The sequence below is a fragment of the Triticum aestivum genome, chromosome 3A, assembly GCF_018294505.1.
Source record: "Triticum aestivum cultivar Chinese Spring chromosome 3A, IWGSC CS RefSeq v2.1, whole genome shotgun sequence".
NCBI classification, from domain to species: domain Eukaryota; kingdom Viridiplantae; phylum Streptophyta; class Magnoliopsida; order Poales; family Poaceae; genus Triticum; species Triticum aestivum.
The window spans coordinates 136,407,559-136,425,776 of NC_057800.1; the positions used below are offsets into that span (position 1 = coordinate 136,407,559).

At 47.8% G+C, this 18,218-nt stretch overlaps 1 pseudogene; it reads right to left on the bottom strand.

Annotated features, from left to right (window-relative positions):
- Positions 1-7,337: 7,337 nt before the first annotated feature.
- On the bottom strand, positions 7,338-8,386 carry LOC123056852 (uncharacterized; annotated as a pseudogene).
- Positions 8,387-18,218: the final 9,832 nt, after the last annotated feature.

The window sequence follows — 18,218 nt, forward strand, 5'->3', positions numbered from 1 at the left end:
CGAGGTGTTATTATTTGTGTGCAGGGGCTGTTTACGTTGTGTTGCTTGGTTCTCCTACTAGTTCGATAACCTTGGTTTCATATCTGAGGGAAATACCTACCGCCGTTGTGCTGCATCATCCCTTCCTCTTTGGGGAAATACCGACGTAGCTTCAAGCGACATCAATCATTAACGACGGTTGAATCCTAAGATGAAGGATGTAGTAAGAACTGAAATGTTAAAACTTCTGGAAGCAGGTATAATTTATCCCAGAGGTGATAGTAGATGGGTAATTCATATTCATTGTGCTCCTAAGAATGGAGCTATAACTGATGTTCATAATGACAAAAATGAACTCATCCCACAACGAATTGTAACTGCTTATAGGATGGTAATTCATTTCAGGAAATTAAATAAAGCTACTAGAAAAGATCATTACCCCTTGACTTTTATTGATCAAATGTTAGAAATATTGTGTAAGCATACACACTTTTGTTTCCTTGATGGATATTCTGGTCTCTCTCAAATACCCGTGTCAAAAGAAGATCAAGAGAAAACTACTTTTACTTGCCCTTTTGGAACTTATGCTTATAGACGTGTGCCTTTTGGTTTATGCAATGCACCTGCTACATTTCAAAGATGTATGACTGCTATATTCTCTAACTTTTGTGAAAATATTGTTGAGGTTTTCATGGATGATTTTTTCGTTTACGACACTTCTTTTGATGATCGTTTAAGCAACCTTGATCGAGTTTTGCAGAGATGTAAAGAAACTAATCTTGTCTTGAATTGGGAGAAGTGCCACTTTATGGTGAATGAAGGTATAGTACTTGGGCATAAAGTTTCTGAACGAGGTATTGAAGAAGATAAAGCTAACATTGATGCAATTGAGAAAATGACATGTCCTAAATATATTAAAGGTATAAGAAGTTTCCCTGGTCATGCTGGTTTCTATAGGAGGTTTATTAAAGACTTCTCTAAGATTTCTAGACCTCTTAATAATCTTTTGCAAAAATATGTTACATTTATTTTTGATGATGATTGTGTAGAAGCATTTGAAATACATAAGAAAGCCTTAATCTCTTCACCCATGGTTCAACTACCTGATTGGAACCTACCTTTTAAAATTATGTGTGATGCTAGTGATTATGCAGTTGGTGTTGTTTTATGACAAAGAGTCGATAAGAAATTAAATGTCATCCATTAAAACTCTAGACAATGCTCAAATAAATTATGATGGTAGTGAAAAAGAATTTCTAGCAGTTGTGTTTGCATGTGATAAATTCAGATCATACATCATTAATTCTAAAGCAACTGTTCACATGGATCATGCTGCTATTAAATATCTTATGGAAAAGAAAAATGCTAAACCTATGTTAATTAGGTGGGTTTTGTTGCTACAATAATTTGACTTGCATATTATTGATAGAAAGGAGCTGAGAACCCCATAGCTGATAATTTTGTCTCAAATGAAAAATGCTCTTGATGACCCACTGCCTATTGATGATAGTCTTCCTGATGAACAATTAAATGTTATAAATGCTTCTCGTATTACTCCTCGGTATGCAGATTATGCTAATTACATTGTTGCTAAATATATACCACCTAATTTCACATACCAACAAAAGAAAAAATTATTTTTTGATTTAAGACATTACTTTTGGGACGATTCATATATTTATAAAAGAGTAGATGGTATTATTAGATGTTGTGTACCTAAGCTTGAACAGGAACAAATTCTATGGAAGTGTCATTCTGAGGCATACGGAGGACACCATGCTGGAGATAGAACTGCACATAAGGTATTACAATATGATTTTTATTGGCCTACTCTTTTCGAGGATGCACGTAAGTTTGTATTATCTTATGATGAATGTCAAATAATTGGTAATATTGGTAGAGGTCAGGAAGTTACTATGAAGTATTCACTTGTCATTGAACCATTTGATGTTTGGGGATTTGATTATGTAGGACCTTCTCCTTCATCTAATGGTATACACATATTCTAGTTGTTGTTGATTATGTTATTAAGTGGGTAGAAGTGATACGTCCTAAACCTATCTACTTTTTAAACACTTTTGCTCTTGTTTTGGACTCTAATTTGCATGATTTGAATGGAACTAACTCGGACTGATGTTGTTTTCAGTAGAATTGACATGATGTTGTTTTTGTGAGGAAATAAAAATTCTCGGATTGAGCTGAAAATTTACGGTGAATTATTTCAGAATATATAAAAAATATTGGCGAAGAGAAATACCAGAGGGGGCGGTCCCAGGGCGCCACAAGTCTAGGGGGCGCGCCTGGCAGGCTTGTGGGCCCCTGGCAGCCCCGCAACCCTATCTCCAACTCCATAAGTACCTATTTGCCAAGAAAAAAATCAGAGAGAAGGAATCATCGCGTTTAACGATACGGAGCCGCCGCCACCTCTTGTTCTTCATCGGGAGGGCTGATCTGGAGTCCATTCTTGGCTCCGAAGAGGGGGATTCGACACAGTCGTCATCATCAACCATCCTCCTTCAGCAATTCCATGATGCTCACCGCAAGGAGTGAGTAATTTCTTCGTAGGCTTTGCTGGACGGTGATGGATTGGATGAGATTTATCATATGTAATCGATTTAGTTTTGTTAGGGCTTGGTCACTAGTAACCATGGATCTGGCATGGATGGGGGGAGGACGTGTTGGCGAAGACCAGGAGCAGCCGGAGCCCGGTGGGACGGGGCGGGCGATGGCCACGCGCGCGGAGGGGGATGGAGCCACCGGAGACACGCCGGCACCCGGTGCGCGGCGGAAGTCGATGGGAAAGCGGGTGGACGACCTGAAGCCATGCTAGCCGAGGCGCCCCGCTGCCACCATCCTAGGAGCCAGCGCGGCTTTGCCGGCCACTCCTCCGATGGCGACGAGGAGGTGGGGCGGGGTGGGAAGGGGGACCGCAGCAGCGCGGCTCCCCGCCGCCGCCGGGGGAGGCGACGCGGGAGGACACGGGGCCTTACGAAATTTGACTCCAGATAAATCTTGAAAGAGTAGAAAGAAACGGAGGAAGTATGTTTTTTTGAAAGATCCGGGGTTTCCGGCTTCATTGATTTAGAAGAAAGCAGCAGGAGAACAGGGGGTGATCAAGCGATCATGGATGCAGTTTGAGAAATGAAAATGAAAACTACAGGGTGACCGGCTTAGCCCTCGGCCTAATCTCTCGCTACATATTCCCCAAAGGGGGGCTCTAGGCATGTTGCTCCCACCATTCTCCATAGCTCGATCGTGTTCCTGATGGAGTGCAGCACGTCTTCAGCATGGGGGAGTTTGTTGTTGAAAACACATGCATTTCTCTCCTTCCATATCTCCCAGGCTATCAGCATCATCATCGTCTTGAGCCCTTTCCTGGAGTTTGATGGTGCTAGTTGGACTGTTTTTTCCAGTGCCTCAGCGATGAGTGGCTCGTTATCCTGGCAAGCTGCAGGGCTGCACATCCATTCCAGGAGGATGCCGCCTCCCAAACCGACCGTGCGAGCGGGCAATCCCAGAATAGGTGCGTAGAACATTCGAGATTTCTGAGACAAAGAGCGCATAAGTAACCGTTTGTCCACCCGCACCGCTGCAGGCGATCGTTGCACCAGAGTCTGTCTTGGAGGAGAAGCCATGCAAACATCTTAACGGTTCCAGGGGCCCAAGACTTCCAGATTGCCGCCTTGATTCCAGGATTAGGGGCATCGCCTGTCTGCAGTTTGTAAGCAGCATTGGCAGTATAGACGTTTCCACCACCTGCCTACCAGGTGATCGAGTCTTCCTCCGTTGTTAGTGCGACATTGGCCCTGCGAAGCTTTCGCCAGAGCTGCAGGTACTGAACCACCATTTCGGCCCTATTGTCGTGCTGCAGGTCTTGAATCCATTTGTCATTTGCCAGGGCCTCTTGAACTGTCCTGCCCATGCCACGCGAGTGCTGGAAAAGAGTTGGGAACTCTTGGCATAGAGGCATTGATCCCAACCAAGAGCTTGTCCAAAAAGTGGTTGTTCTTCCGTTTCCTAGCTGCACTTAGGTGGCCGATGCAAAGAGCACACGATCGTCGTGATCGCATGGGACGGGAAAGCTCATCCAGGGGCTATGCTGTTGCTGCCATGAAAGCCAGAGCCATCGCATCCGCAGGGCCGCACCGAAACGGTGGCAATCTAGGATGCCAAGCCCTCCCTTGTCCACCGGCCGGCATACCTTATCCCAAGCCACCTTGCATTTGGCCCCGGTGATTTTCTCGTCCTGCGCCCAGAGGAACTGCCTGCGAGCCTTGTCCACTTCTCTTAGGATTTTCTTTGGGACCTTGAGGACGTTCATGGCAAACACTAGCAGCGCAGTTAGCACCTCACGCACGAGGACTCGCCTGCCAGCCATGCTCATGAGCCGGCCCTTCCATCCCGCCAGCCTAGATCGAATTCGGTCAGTTATGAATTGGAAGTGCACCAGCCTTAATTTTCTCGTGGAAATGGGCAGTCCAAGATAGGTGGTTGGAAAAGAGGTTTGTTGTCCTCTGAAACTAGCAAGCACCTCAGACTGCTGAATGTCATTGCAGTTTATTGGAATCACCGAAGACTTAGCCTGGTTCAGTTTGAGCCCCATGCAGTCGCCAAATTTTTTCAGTAGAAAAAGCAGCGTTTCCACTTCTTCCTTCTCCGGATTTGCAAAGATCACCGCATCATCCGCGTATAGGCTGGCTCTCATGCTGATCCCCTGACCTGGCAGCGGAGCCATTGCTCCCTCCGCTGCAGCGGCTGCGAGCAGGTGGTGCAACGGGTCGATTGCCATGATGAAGAGCAGCGGAGAGAGGGGATCGCCTTGTCTGAAACCGCACCTGTGGGAGATCTGCGGTCCAGGGACTCCGTTGAGCATGCATGACGACGATGCCGTAGATAGCAGTAGTGCGATCCAGTCACGCCATCTTGGTGGGAAGCCCATCCGCTCCATCAGCTCGAACATGTACTCCCAGGAGACTGAATCGAAGGCCTTTGCTATGTCCAGTTTGAAAAACAGAGCCTTCTTGTTCATGCGGTGCAGCATCCTTACTGAACTTTGAACGTATTGGAAGCTGTCGTGGATGCACTTTCCTTTTTGAAATGCCGTCTGTGCCGGGGAGATGATCGCACTGAGGGCCCCGGACAGCCTAGTCGAGAGCACCTTCGAGATTAGTTTTGCGATTGAGTGTATGAGGCTGATCGGCCGGAAATGTCCCACTTCAGAAGCTCCGTTTTTCTTGGGCAGGAGCACAATGAAGGCAGTGTTGAGGCTTGCAAAGTTTTGCCCTGAGAGGTGATAGAATTTTTGAAAAACAGCCATGATGTCCTCTTTGATTATATGCCAACAAGATCTAAAAAAATGGCCATTGAAACCGTCCGGACCCGGGGCTTTATCCGCTAGGGAGTCGACTATCGCTGCCCAAACTTCTGCGTGCGAGAAGGGAGCGTCCAAACCCTGCGGGTCGATCCTCGGGACGTTTATCCTGTCCCAGTTTAGGGTTGCTTGGCGTGATTCCTGTTTGCCCAGACTGCTTTGGAAGTGATCATGAATCATTTTTTCTTTTTCCTCATGTTCGTAAGCCACTGTGCTGCCGCTTGCAAGAGAATGAATGTAGTTTTTTCTGCTTCTTGCTCTCATTTTAGCGTGGAAAAACTTAGTGCTCGCATCACCAACCCGCAGCCATGTGATCCTTGAAGCTTGCCTCCTCCGTGCTCTCTCAATGGCTGCCAACCCTAGGACCTTGAGCTTCAGCTGCTTTCTGAGGTTGATCTCGGCTGCCGACAGTCTTCTGCTCTCCTGGGCTAGATCAAGCAAACGGATGACTTCATTTGCTATGTGAAACTGCATGGTTGCCCTCCCAAAAGTGGTTTTGCTCCATATCTTCAGGTCCGCTGCCGTCCTCTCAAGCTTCTTCTTCACCCTGACAAAAGGGCAGTCATGGTGCACTGGCCGTTGCCACGCTCGCAGAACAGTTTCTGTGAAGCGGTGGAAGCGCGGCCAGAAACTCTCAAACCTGAAATGTGCCTGTCTGCATGGCTTGCTTGCGGCTATCAGGTACAGCGGGCAATGATCCGAAAAAGATGTAGAGGCAGCCACTAGGATGTGATCAGGGTGCAGTACTTCCTAGTGCTCGTTGCAGAACACTTTGTCGATGCTGCAAAGCGTTGGCACTTCTCTTTCGTTGCTCCAAGTGAAACGTCGGTTTTTGCATTTTATCTCCCTCAGTCCAGCTTGATCAATGGCCCTCCTAAACTTCCCAATCATTCTTCTGTTTATATTGGCATTGTTCTTGTCAGCAGCCTGGTAGATCATGTTAAAATCACCATTGATCATCCATGGCTCTGCCGTAGATGGAGCTGTCGCAGCGATTTCAGCCAGGAAGCTATCTTTCTGGGCGTCATCTGTTGGCCCATACACCGTGGTGATCCAGAAGTGCAGCCCGGAGTGGAGCTCAAGAACCCTAGCCGTAATGGAGAACCTTCCTATGCTATGAGAAACTACGTCGACTATCGTTTTGTCCCAGAAAATGGCCGCACCCCCTCTAGTACCTACAGCTGGGAGGACGACGCAGCCTTGCAGCGAGGAGCCACCGATCTCCCTGGCCATCGCCGTCAACCACACCTCTATCTTGGTCTCCTGCGAACACAACATTGCTAATCTATGCGCGGTGGCCACGCCGTTGATCGCAGTACGCTTCACAGGGCAGTTTAGTCCCCTAACATTCCATGACATGAAGTTCATGGTATTGTCATTCATCTAAAAACCAGTTGTTGCTCCACCAGCTAAAAAAACTACTAATGCAGGGACGAAACACCATCACATACAGCCTGGGGCGGCGACGGCCACCAGTAGGCCCAAAACCCCGTCGCCACGCAGCTAACCACATCATCGAGGAACTAAACATTGACACTAAACCTAGATCAAGCCGGTTGAAGACCAGCCGCTGGCGGATCCTAGATACATCTGATAATGCTAATATTACTACACTTGCAGAATCTCCTCAGCATCTGCCAGACCTGCCATGCCCGACGCGGTCTTGAGAGCGCCTTGATCGAGGCTGGTGAGCTTTGCAATGGCAGCGATATCGCCCTCCGACAGTGGCTCTTGGAAGCGCTTCATGATCTGGGCGGCGGCTTTTGGTGTCATCTTGTCCTTTGGGCCGAGCTCGCCAAGCTCCTGGATGAGGCACAGCACCGCCCTCTGGGCCACTAGGGTGGTGATGCCTGCCGCAGCCTGACGTGCGCTCCGGCGAGAGGGGGCCGAGAGAGCCCTGGACTTTGGCGGAGCAGGGTGGCGAGGGCGTGGAGGCTGGCACGGAAGAATGGGTGCGGGCACCGCCTCGAACAGCTGAGCCGCCTGCTCATTGCGGCTGCCGATCACCATCTCGCCCACCTGCTGGGTCACCGCATCCAGCTGGAAGCCCACCGTGGCTGCTACAGGGGAGCTGACGCAGGGCAGCAGGCACGGCAGCATCGCTGGGCTCTCGAGCTCCCCTGGCTTGACACTCAGGCGGGATGGAGGGGAGCGACCACCGTCTTCGAAAGCAAGCGAGGTGCGCAGGGCTTTGATCATTGCGTTCTCCATCTCCAACTGCATGCAGTCCATGCGCGGGGGCGGCGAGAGGGCGCGCCCCGAGTCGGAGAAGGAGAAGAATTGAGCGACCGGGTCCGCTTCAGCCGGCGCGGCCTGCACCGGTCGAAGCGGCTTGGGCGGCGTGGCGCGCAGAGTGTTGGTGTTGGAGCTCGAACCCTCCTCCTTGCGGCCCACGGAGCGGCGGCTTCCAACCGGGGTGCGGCTGCGCTGGCGATGCACGCTGTTGACGACGCCATCGCCGCCGCTCCTAGCGTGGCAGCCATGCCCGAGCAGCCAATCCCTCCAGGACCGGCTCGAACCTCCGCTCCCACCATCACCATTGCGGTCTCGATCGGAGCCGCCCAGGATCGGGCCGCAGCCAGCCGGGCCGGCACGCGGCGCGGAGCTGCGCGCCCGGCCCTGGCCGTCCTCCACATGGGCGACCCAGGTGCCCGGCTCGACGCGGGGGAGTGGGCGGTCGTCGCTGTCATCCGAAGAAGGCAGGCCGCTCTGCCCCGAGTGGGAGGAGCGCGGCGAAAGGGGCGACCAGTCCTCGAGCAGGTCGACGTGGATCAGCATGTCGTAGCGGTGTGCTCCAGGCGGCGGAGGAACACGGCGGTCATCGGGGGTGATGCCGATGATCTCATCTGAGCAGCCGGCGCCGCGCTTGAGCACCCAGAGGGCGCGCCTAGTTGGGATGCGGGCAACATCCCAGACCCAGAGCCAGCACGCGAAGGTTTTGGTGTGGCCCCTCTCGAGAGTGCGCGAGTCCAGCCGGTCGACGCGGCCGATGTCGCCGAGGGCCTCCTCGGCACCCGGCAGGTTCCAAAATTGCATCGGCAGGTCTTCTATCACCACGCGCACGTGATGGTTGAACTTGAGGATTGCGGTGTGGTCGTCTTCATTCCACACCCTGATGAAGTACTTGCAGCCGTCGACCTTGATGACGGCGCGCCGCACGGCATTGTCCCGGTGCGCGGGGAGGTCGAAGTGGATGAGGAAGGCTTCGGGCTGGTGCGCCATGACGCGCAGCTGATGCGGGCCGGTGGAGAGCTGCTCGAAGATCACCCTGCCGACGGCCGCTGGGGTGGTGGAGTGCGAGCGGTCGGCAGCGGTGAGGGTGACGGCGTGCTGGCGCAGAACGTGCTCCTCGAGCTCCAGCGCCGGTGTGGCCACGATCACCCGGTGGCTCTCACGCGGCCGCCTGGCCGGATCGCACAGGAGCAAGCGGTTCATGTCGGGGTGGGGGGGCGCCACCGGGAAGATGAGGCGGTCTTGGACCGGGGCGCGCGCGGCAGCGGGCAGCTTCAGGCGATCTCGAGCAGGACCCCCGGGCCCTCTGTTCCGAGGGTTCTGCGGGCACTCCTTGCCGTAATGCCCAGCGCGCTTGCAGATGATGCAACGGAGGGGATCACGACAATCTACCCAGCGGTGGAGCTCACTGAGGCAGCGGAAGCATTTGCCTTTGAAACGGCTTAAGAAGGCCTTCCTGCCTCCGCCTGTATTGGATGAGCCGCGGCGGTCCGAGCGCTGCCGCAGAGGGCGCTTTCTTTGATCCGACGAGCGTGAGCGGGGCCTCCCTTTCTTCCGGGAGCGGACCTCCGTCCATCCATCGCCCATCGCGCCTGCCTGTCCCGAAGAAGAAACGGGGGCAGGGGAGTCGGGGCGGACAATCAAGGATTTAAGGCGCACCCCCCCCCCCCGCAAGGGGAACCGCAAGGATCCGGCGGTCCCAGCGACGCACCTGCCCTGGGGCGGCCGTCCCGGTGCAAGATTCGCGGCGTCGAGGCCGGATCTGACGCAACAGTCGTCGAGGCTGCGGACCACGGGGAGGAGGGGGGTCGAGGGTCCAACGGTCCGAGGCGCGCCCCCAGCGGGCTGCGGGGAGCACTGGCTGAGGCGGGCAGGGTTTCCGGTGGAGGAGCTGGCGGCCATAATGGCCGGATCTGGTGGCTCCGGCCGCAGGGGAGAGGAGGGGAGAGCGTGGCCTTTTTTGTGGTTCTTGTCCCCGCGCTCGTATCTAGGCGGAAGTATGTTTGGAAATTTCATTTTGACTATCAACTAACTTTATAACATTTGTCGCTAGTCAAATTAAAGATATAAAAACTCATGTGTGACTTATAAACCTGGATACAGGTAGTAGAAACGATTAAACCTACTCCTCTGGCCTGACGGTGGCCAAGCGCCGAGCAGCGAGCCTGGCCTCCCGGCGTTCTTCGATGCAGCGAATGTGTTTGCAGGTGCAAGCCTCGGAGCAGAACGGGAAGAACTCCCGTGGAATCCGATGGGCGCCGATGCCACACTCCACGCACGGACGCCGCACCCGTGTCAGCACGGGGAGAAGCTCGTACCTCCCCTGCTCGTCCACGAGCACCGGATCTCCGAGCGCTAAGCCGATGTGCGGCACCCACCACTCGTCGCCGACGCACCTGACGCAGGTCCTCCAGCCGCGCTTCTCGATGCGGAGCACGCAGTCCCGGAGGCGCGCGTGGTCGCCGTGGTGGGCGCAGACGTCGGCGCGGAAGGACTTGGCACAGTGAATGCAGAAGACGTCCCTTAGCAACGGCGAGGTGTAATCCTGCGCCCTCATGAACTTGGCTATGTCCGGCGGGATCGGGTGCCCGTCCGGTGCCGCCGCCATCCGGGTTGGGAATATGGGCCGGCCTTCGGTGTCAAGGTCGATGGGGAGGACCCGGAGGTCCGGCCACTCCGGGTGGAAGTGGTGATTGCCGCAGCAGTGGGAGCAGAAAGCCACGACGCAGCGCAGGCAGAAGCGGTCCCGGCGGCACGTCACGGAGAAGTGGTTGTCGAACTGCAGGCGTTGCCTTTCGAGGCGCACCAGACCCATGGGTATCTCATCTGCCGACAGAGCAGCCGGCGAAGACATCGATCGGTTCGATTTCTAGCTAGCTAGTTTTTTTAATCTAGTTTTCGCAGGGCCATTCAGATCATGGTGGCTATATATAGGCCCTGTTTGGATTATGGGGTTAGAATTAGTTTGGGTTAGTTGGAGGCTCAAATAACTCAAAAGTATCCAAACATGAAGAGTTAGAGTGGGTTAGTTCCATTTAACCCAACTATCCCGGTGGAGAGATGCTTATTTGGGTTAGAGTGGGTTAGAAAATAACTCTAACTCTAACTGTGTTAGAGTATCCAAACAGGACCATAAACCCATAGCACGTCACGCGCCCAATACGAGATAGGGTTCCGAGTATCAAGATGAAATTAACATGGGCCCAGCGATTGCATCTGCCGCCACTACGCCGGGGCGATCGCTCACAATTCGGCAGGTGTAGATTAGAACAGAAAAAAATCTATTTTAAACCTTGAACTTGTAGTGCTTAGCTAAATTGAACCCTCAACTCAGAATCCCGGTTGTTGGCACCATAAACTTATCAATGCTGGTCTAAATCAAACTCTGGAGTTGTTTTTCACATAAAAAAATATATATCCCAAAATGGGATATTTTGCTACTTGTACCGACTGACTTGACTCACTTGTCATATTTATCTTCCACCTCTAGTCTCGTGCGGGCCGCCTAGTAACTGATTTTCTTTTGTATTCATGCCAACTTGCATAGCGAACTTAAGCTGGTTTCCGCAATTCTTTTTTTTTCGTACTCATGCCCAGTGACTTGTTTTTCTCTTTTGATTTTCCGTTTCTATAATTTCTATTACCATTTTATATCCCTTTTTGTTTATTTTTAATTTACAATTTCCTTAGGCATTTATATATTTACTTATTTATTTTTTTCCCAGATTTTTTCAAACATAATGTTACTACTTTGATGTATTTGAATATACAATGAGCATTTTACAATACAGGGTCAATTCTCTTAAATATATGTTGAACATTTTTCAACTTCATATTTTTTTAAAAAAAATCGTGAACGTCTTTCAAACTCGTGAATGTTTTTTTTAAATCATGAAAACTAATTCAAACTCAAAAGTATTTTTTGTCTTTGCAAACATGTTTCTAGTTTGTGGATATTTATTCAAATTTGCAATAGATTTTCAAACTCATGAACATTTTTTCAAATTCATGAACACTTTATAAATTTGTGAATATTTTTCGAGTTCAGGAATATTTTTTTATTTTTTGAGTTCTTGATCTTTTTTCAAATCCATGAACAGATTTTAATTTTAAAACACTTTTGGAGTTCACAAAAAAATTCAAATGCAAGAAACCTTTTCAAATTTGCGAACATTTTTCCAAACTGCAAAAGATTTTCCAATTTTGAGAATATTTTTTATTTCCGAATTTATTTCCAGATTTGCGAAAAAAATTGATATCCTGAACTTTTTTCTTATTTAAGATTTTTTTAATTTCTGAACATTTTTCAATATCATGCACATATTTTCAGATTCGTAAAAAAATGGCTATTTTGCAGGCTGGACGGCCCATCAAAAGTGATCCGAGAGATGAAATCCCGGGATCAAAACAGCTCCAGGGTTCGATTTAGACCGGGTTTGATTTAACTAAGCTTTACAAGCTAAAGGTTTAAAATGGACTTTTCTCGAGTAGAACTGCAGGTTGACGCGCTTTTGCCGCCTCCGTTGCTGTTGTTAAATTTTCATAAAAAAGTTACTCCCCCTATCCATATATACAGGGCCTAATGTGTTTTTCAAGGCTAACTTTAACTACATATTAGAGTAATAATATAAGACACACAAGTTACACGAAGCATACTGTCAAATTCGTACATGAAAGTAGCTTCCAATGATAAAAATTTCACATTATACAACTAATATACTATTAATCTTATCAATAGTCAAAGGCAGTCTCGAAAAAATCATTAGACCCTATATATATGGATGGAGGGAGTACTCTGTTTGCGTCAAAATATATAAGATGTAGAATATGAGTATTTAGAAATGTCAAATCTCAATAAGTTTGACCAAATTTGTAGAGAAATGTGTCCATATTCATAATATCAAATTGCTATCATTAGATTCACCATGGAATAAATTTTAATATTGTATTTTTAGTATTGTAGATGTCGATATTTTTGGCCCTGGCCTTTGTCAACTTAAACAAATTTGATTTACAATAAACAGATGCACCTTATATTTTAGAACGAGTATTTGGTTTGGCGAGTGTGGGAGATGAGGAGTGTATATTCTTTTTATTTTACAATAGTCTTTTGGTGGGCCTTTTGCGGTGTGATTCTATATTATCTGCTAAAGAACACATACTTATGTGAGGAATTTTCTACATCTGTGGATGCGTATACTCTATTGATGCTACATATCATATATTGGAGTTATTTTTTTTCTAGGTGGTGAGATGATGCATGCGTTTTTATAGGCCGATTGCTGCCGATTAAATTTAAAAAGTTATTGACTTTGTCAAAATCATGAACCAAATTCATAATTGAATATCTCAATCGAATGAAAAAGCAAAGGTTTCTTGTAGACGTTGTTGGGCCTCCAAATGCAGAGGTTTCTAGGACAGTAGCAAATTTCCCTCAAGTGGATAACCTAAGGTTTATCAATCCGTGGGAAGCGTAGGTTAAAGATGGTCTCTCTCAAATAACCCTGCAACCAAATAACAAAGAGTCTCTTGTGTCCCCAACACACCCAATACAATGGTAAATTGTATAGATGCACTAGTTCGGTGAAGACATGGTGATACAAGTGCAATATGGATGATAGATATAGGTTTTTGTAATCTGAAAATATAAAAACAGCAAGGTAACTAATGATAAAAGTGAGCACAAATGATATTGCAATGTGTCGAAACAAGGCCTAGGGTTCATACTTTCGCTAGTGCAAGTTCTCTCAACAATAATAACATAATTAGATCATATAACTATTCCTCAACATGCAACAAAGAGTCACTCCAAAGTCACTAATAGCGGAGAACAAACGAAGAGATTATTGTAGGGTACGAAATCACCTCAAAGTTATTCTTTCTGATCGATCTATTCAAGAGTGCGTACTAGAATAACAGCTTAAGACGCATATCAACCAAAACCCTAATGTCACCTAGATACTCCAATGTCACCTCAAGTATCCGTGGGTATGATTATACGATATGCATCACACAATCTCAAATTCATCTATTCAAACCAACACAAAGTACTTCAAAGAGTGCCCCAAAGTTTCTACCGGAGAGTCAAGATGAAAACTTGTGCCAACCCCTATGCATAAGTTCACAATTATGAAACCCGCAAGTTGATCACCAAAACATACATCAAGTAGATCACGTGAATATCCCATTGTCACCACAGATAAGCACATGCAAGACATACATCAGGTGTTCTCAAATCCTTAAAGACTCAATCCGATAAGATAACTTCAAAGGGAAAACTCAATCCATTACAAGAGAGTAGAGGGGGAGAAACATCATAAGATTCAACTATAATAGCAAAGCTCGCGATACATCAAGATCGTGCTGAATCAAGAACACGAGAGAGAGAGAGAGAGAGAGAGAGAGAGAGATCAAACACATAGCTACTGGTACATACCCTCAGCCCCGAGGGTGAACTACTCCCTCCTCGTCATGGAGAGCGCCGAGATGATGAAGATGGCCACCGGAGAGGGATTCCCCCCTCCGGCAGGGTGCCAGAACGGGTCTAGATTGGTTTTCGGTGGCTACAAAGGCTTGCGGCGGTGGAACTCACGATCTAGGTTATGTTCTGGGGGTTTCTGTATATATAAGAGGTTTTGGCGTCGGGAACAAGTCAGGGGGGGTCTCCAAGGCGGCCACGAGGTAGAGGGCGCGCCCCCCACCCTCGTGGGTGCCTCGGAACTCTTCTGGCCCATCTTCGATGCTCTGTGGGCTTCTTCTGGTCCAAAAACGATCTCCGTGAAATTTTAGGTCAATTGGACTCCGTTTGGTTTTCCTTTTCTGTGATACTCAAAAACAAGGAAAAACATAAACTGGCATTGGGCCCTAGGTTAATAGGTTAGTCCCAAAAAACATATAAAATAGCATATAAATGCATATAAGACATACAAGATTGATAATATAATAGCATGGAACAATAAAAAATTATAGATACGTTGGAGACGTATCACGGCCGCCGGCGCCTACCCCTCCTCCTCGCTGGATTCGGTACCGCCCTCCTCCTCCGTCCTCCCTCCACTCGCCACCGGCCGGCCCCTCCTCGCTTCGCCTTCCTCCTCCGTCCTACTCTCTCCTCCCTCCTCCAGTCGCCCCTCCTTCTTCCTCCTCCCTCCTCCATCCGCAACCCCTCCTCCCTGCTACATTTTGATTTAGTAGGCTAGTTCATATGCAACATTTTGATTTAGTTGATATGATTTAGTTGATTTAGTAGGTTAGTTGATTTAGTTGATTTAGAACATTTTGATTTAGTTGATTTAGTAGTCTAGTTGATTTAGTTGATTTATAGAACATTTTGATTTAGTTGATTTAGTATGCTAGTTGATAGCTCTGAAGATTTGGCACCACCTAGCTAGATGCTTGGAAAGAAATGCACCATTTTATTGTTATTTTTTTCTGTACATGGATAGCTAGATGCTTTTGTTTTTCTGTAATAAGTTATTTTTTGGCAAAATGTAGGTGCCAATTTAGTTAAATTTTCCACTTGTTTTTTTAATCAATTATCTTAGGCAATAGGTGCCACCACCTCATTTGGTAGATATTTTTGAAAAGTTTTTTCGGCAATAGGTGCCACTGAAATGCTTTAGTAGGTGGTACCTTGTCATCTTATATGTTACTACATCTTAGGATTATAATTGTCCATCAAATTGCTTCTCACGGAAGAAGAACCAAATCTTATTAGGCAAGATTTGGCATTTGCCTGCTAGCTGTTGGTTCTATTCTAGAAGGTGTTAGTAAGTTATGAAAATATAAATGAAGAAGAACCAAAAATATCACATGCTACTGTTTTTCTTTCCTGTGAAGTGGATCGTTAATCCTTTGCTCATATTGCTTTAGGAAAATGGCGTCACCACCACCACCACCATGTCGATTGTGCAAGTCAAGGTGCGCCAGCAGCCTTGCAACTGGCAAGCTGTTCGGCATCTACTTCCAGCCGAGTTTTCGTCATGCGGCGGTAAGAAATTATATGAAATGTAACAACTATTTTTTTAGTGTTGGCATTACTGCATTGTGTCATTTTGCTTTTTTTACACAGATCGTCCCATGCAATGTGAGGTTGAAATTCAACAAGCTGACAGGAGACACTATGACATTTGAGACTCCTGGGGGCGTACACTATGGAGGTCGAGAAAGGACGCAGTATGTCGCAGATTGGAGGAGATGGATAGGCCCGTTTCCTCGCCCGCATGCGTCTTCCTGATGGTGAGTTGATCAGCTTCTCCTTCAGAGCAGAAAGTGAAGGAAATATGCCCTAGAGGCAATAATAAAGTTATTATTTATTTCCTTATATCATGATAAATGTTTATTATTCATGCTAGAATTGTATTAACCGGAAACATAATACATGTGTGAATACATAGACAAACAGTATGTCACTAGTATGCCTCTACTTCACTAGCTCGTTGATCAGAGATGGTTAAGTTTCCTAACCATAGACAAAGAGTTGTCATTTGATTAATGAGATCACATCATTAGGAGAATGATGTGATTGTCTTGACCCATTCCGTTAGCTTAGCACACGATCGTTTAGTATGTTGCTATTGCTTTCTTCATGACTTATACATGTTCCTATGACTATGAGATTATGCAACTCCCGTTTACCGGAGGAACACTTTATGTTCTAACAAACGTCACAACGTAACTGGGTGATTATAAAGGTGCTCTACAGGTGTCTCCGAAGGTACTTGTTGGGTTGGCATATTTCAAGATTAGGATTTGTCACTCCGATTATCGGAGAGGTATCTCTGGGCCCTCTCGGTCATGCACATCACTTAAGCCTTGAAAGCATTGCAACTAATGAGTTAGTTGCGGGATGATGTATTATGGAATGAGTAAAGAGACTTGCCGTTAACGAGATTGAAACTAGGTATTGAGATACCGAGGATCGAATCTCGGGCAAGTAACATACTAATGACAAAGGGAACAACGTATGTTGATATGCGGTCTGACCGATAAAGATCTTCATAGAATATGTGGGAACCAATATGAGCATCCAGGTTCCGCTACGTATCTCGGTCATGTCTACATAGTTCTCGAATCCGTAGGGTCCGCACGCTTAACATTTTGATGACAGTTATATTATGAGTTTATATGTTTTGATGTACCAAAGGTTGTTCGGAGTCCCGGATGTGATCACAGACATGACGAGGAGTCTCAAAATGGTCGAGACATGAAAATTGATATATTGGAAGCCTATGTTTGGATATCGGAAGTGTTCCGGGTGAAATCGGGATTTTATCGGAGTACCGGGAGGTTACCAGAACCCCCCGGGAGGTTAATGGGCCTTAGTGGGCCTTTACGGAGAAGAGGAGAGGCGGCCAGGGCTGGGCCGCCCGCCCCTCCCCCCGTAGTTCAAATAGGACAAGGAGAGGGGGGGCGCCCCCCCCCTTCCTTCCTCTCTCCCTCCTCTTTCCCCCTCCCAAGTCCTAATCCAACTAGGAAAGGGGGGAGTCCTACTCCCGGTGGGAGTAGGACTCCTCCTGGCGCACCCTCTCTCCTGGCCGGCCGCACCCCCCTTGCTCCTTTATATACAGGTGCAGGGGGGCACCCTAGAGACAACAATTGATCGCTTGGTCTTTTAGCCATGTGCGGTGCCCCCCTCCACCATAATCCACCTCGATAATACTATAGCGGTGCTTAGGCGAAGCCCTGTGTCGGTAGAACATCATCATCGTCACCACGCCGTCATGCTGACGAAACTCTCCCTCAGCACTCGGCTGGATCGGAGTTCAAGGGATGTCATCGGGATGAACGTGTGCTGAACTCGGAGGTGCCGTACGTTCGGTACTTGATCGGTCGGATCATGAAGACGTACTACTACATCAATCGCGTTGTGCAAACACTTCCACTGTCGGTCTACGAGGGTACGTGGACAACACTCTCGCCTCTCGTTGCTATGCATTACCATGATCTTGCGTGTGCGTAAGATATTTTTTGAAATTACTACGTTCCCCAACAGTGGTATCAGAGCCAGGTTTTATGCGTAGATGTCATATGCATGAGTAGAACACAAGTGAGTTGTGGACGATATAAGTCATACTGCTTACCAGCATGTCATACTTTGGTTCGGCGGTATTGTTGGATGAAGCGGCCCGGACTGACATTACGTGTACGCTTACGCGAGACTGGTTCTACCGACGTGCTTTGCACACAGGTGGCTAGCGGGTGTCAGTTCCTCTAACTTTAGTTGAACCGAGTGTGGCTACGCCCGGTCCTTGCGAAGGTTAAAACAACACCAACTTGACAAACTATCGTTGTGGTTTTGATGCGTAGGTAAGAACGGTTCTTGCTTAGCCCGTAGCAGCCACGTAAAATTTGCAATAACAAAGTAGAGGACGTCTAACTTGTTTTTGCAGGGCATGTTGTGATGTGATATGGTCAAGACATGATGCTAAATTTTTATTGTATGAGATGATCATGTTTTGTAACCAAGTTATCGGCAACTAGTAGGAGCCATATGGTTGTCGCTTTATTGTATGCAATGCAATCGCCCTGTAATGCTTTACTTTATCACTAAGCGGTAGCGATAGTCGTAGAAGCATAAGATTGGCGAGAAGACAACGATGCTATGATGGACATCAAGGTGTCGCGCCGGTGACGA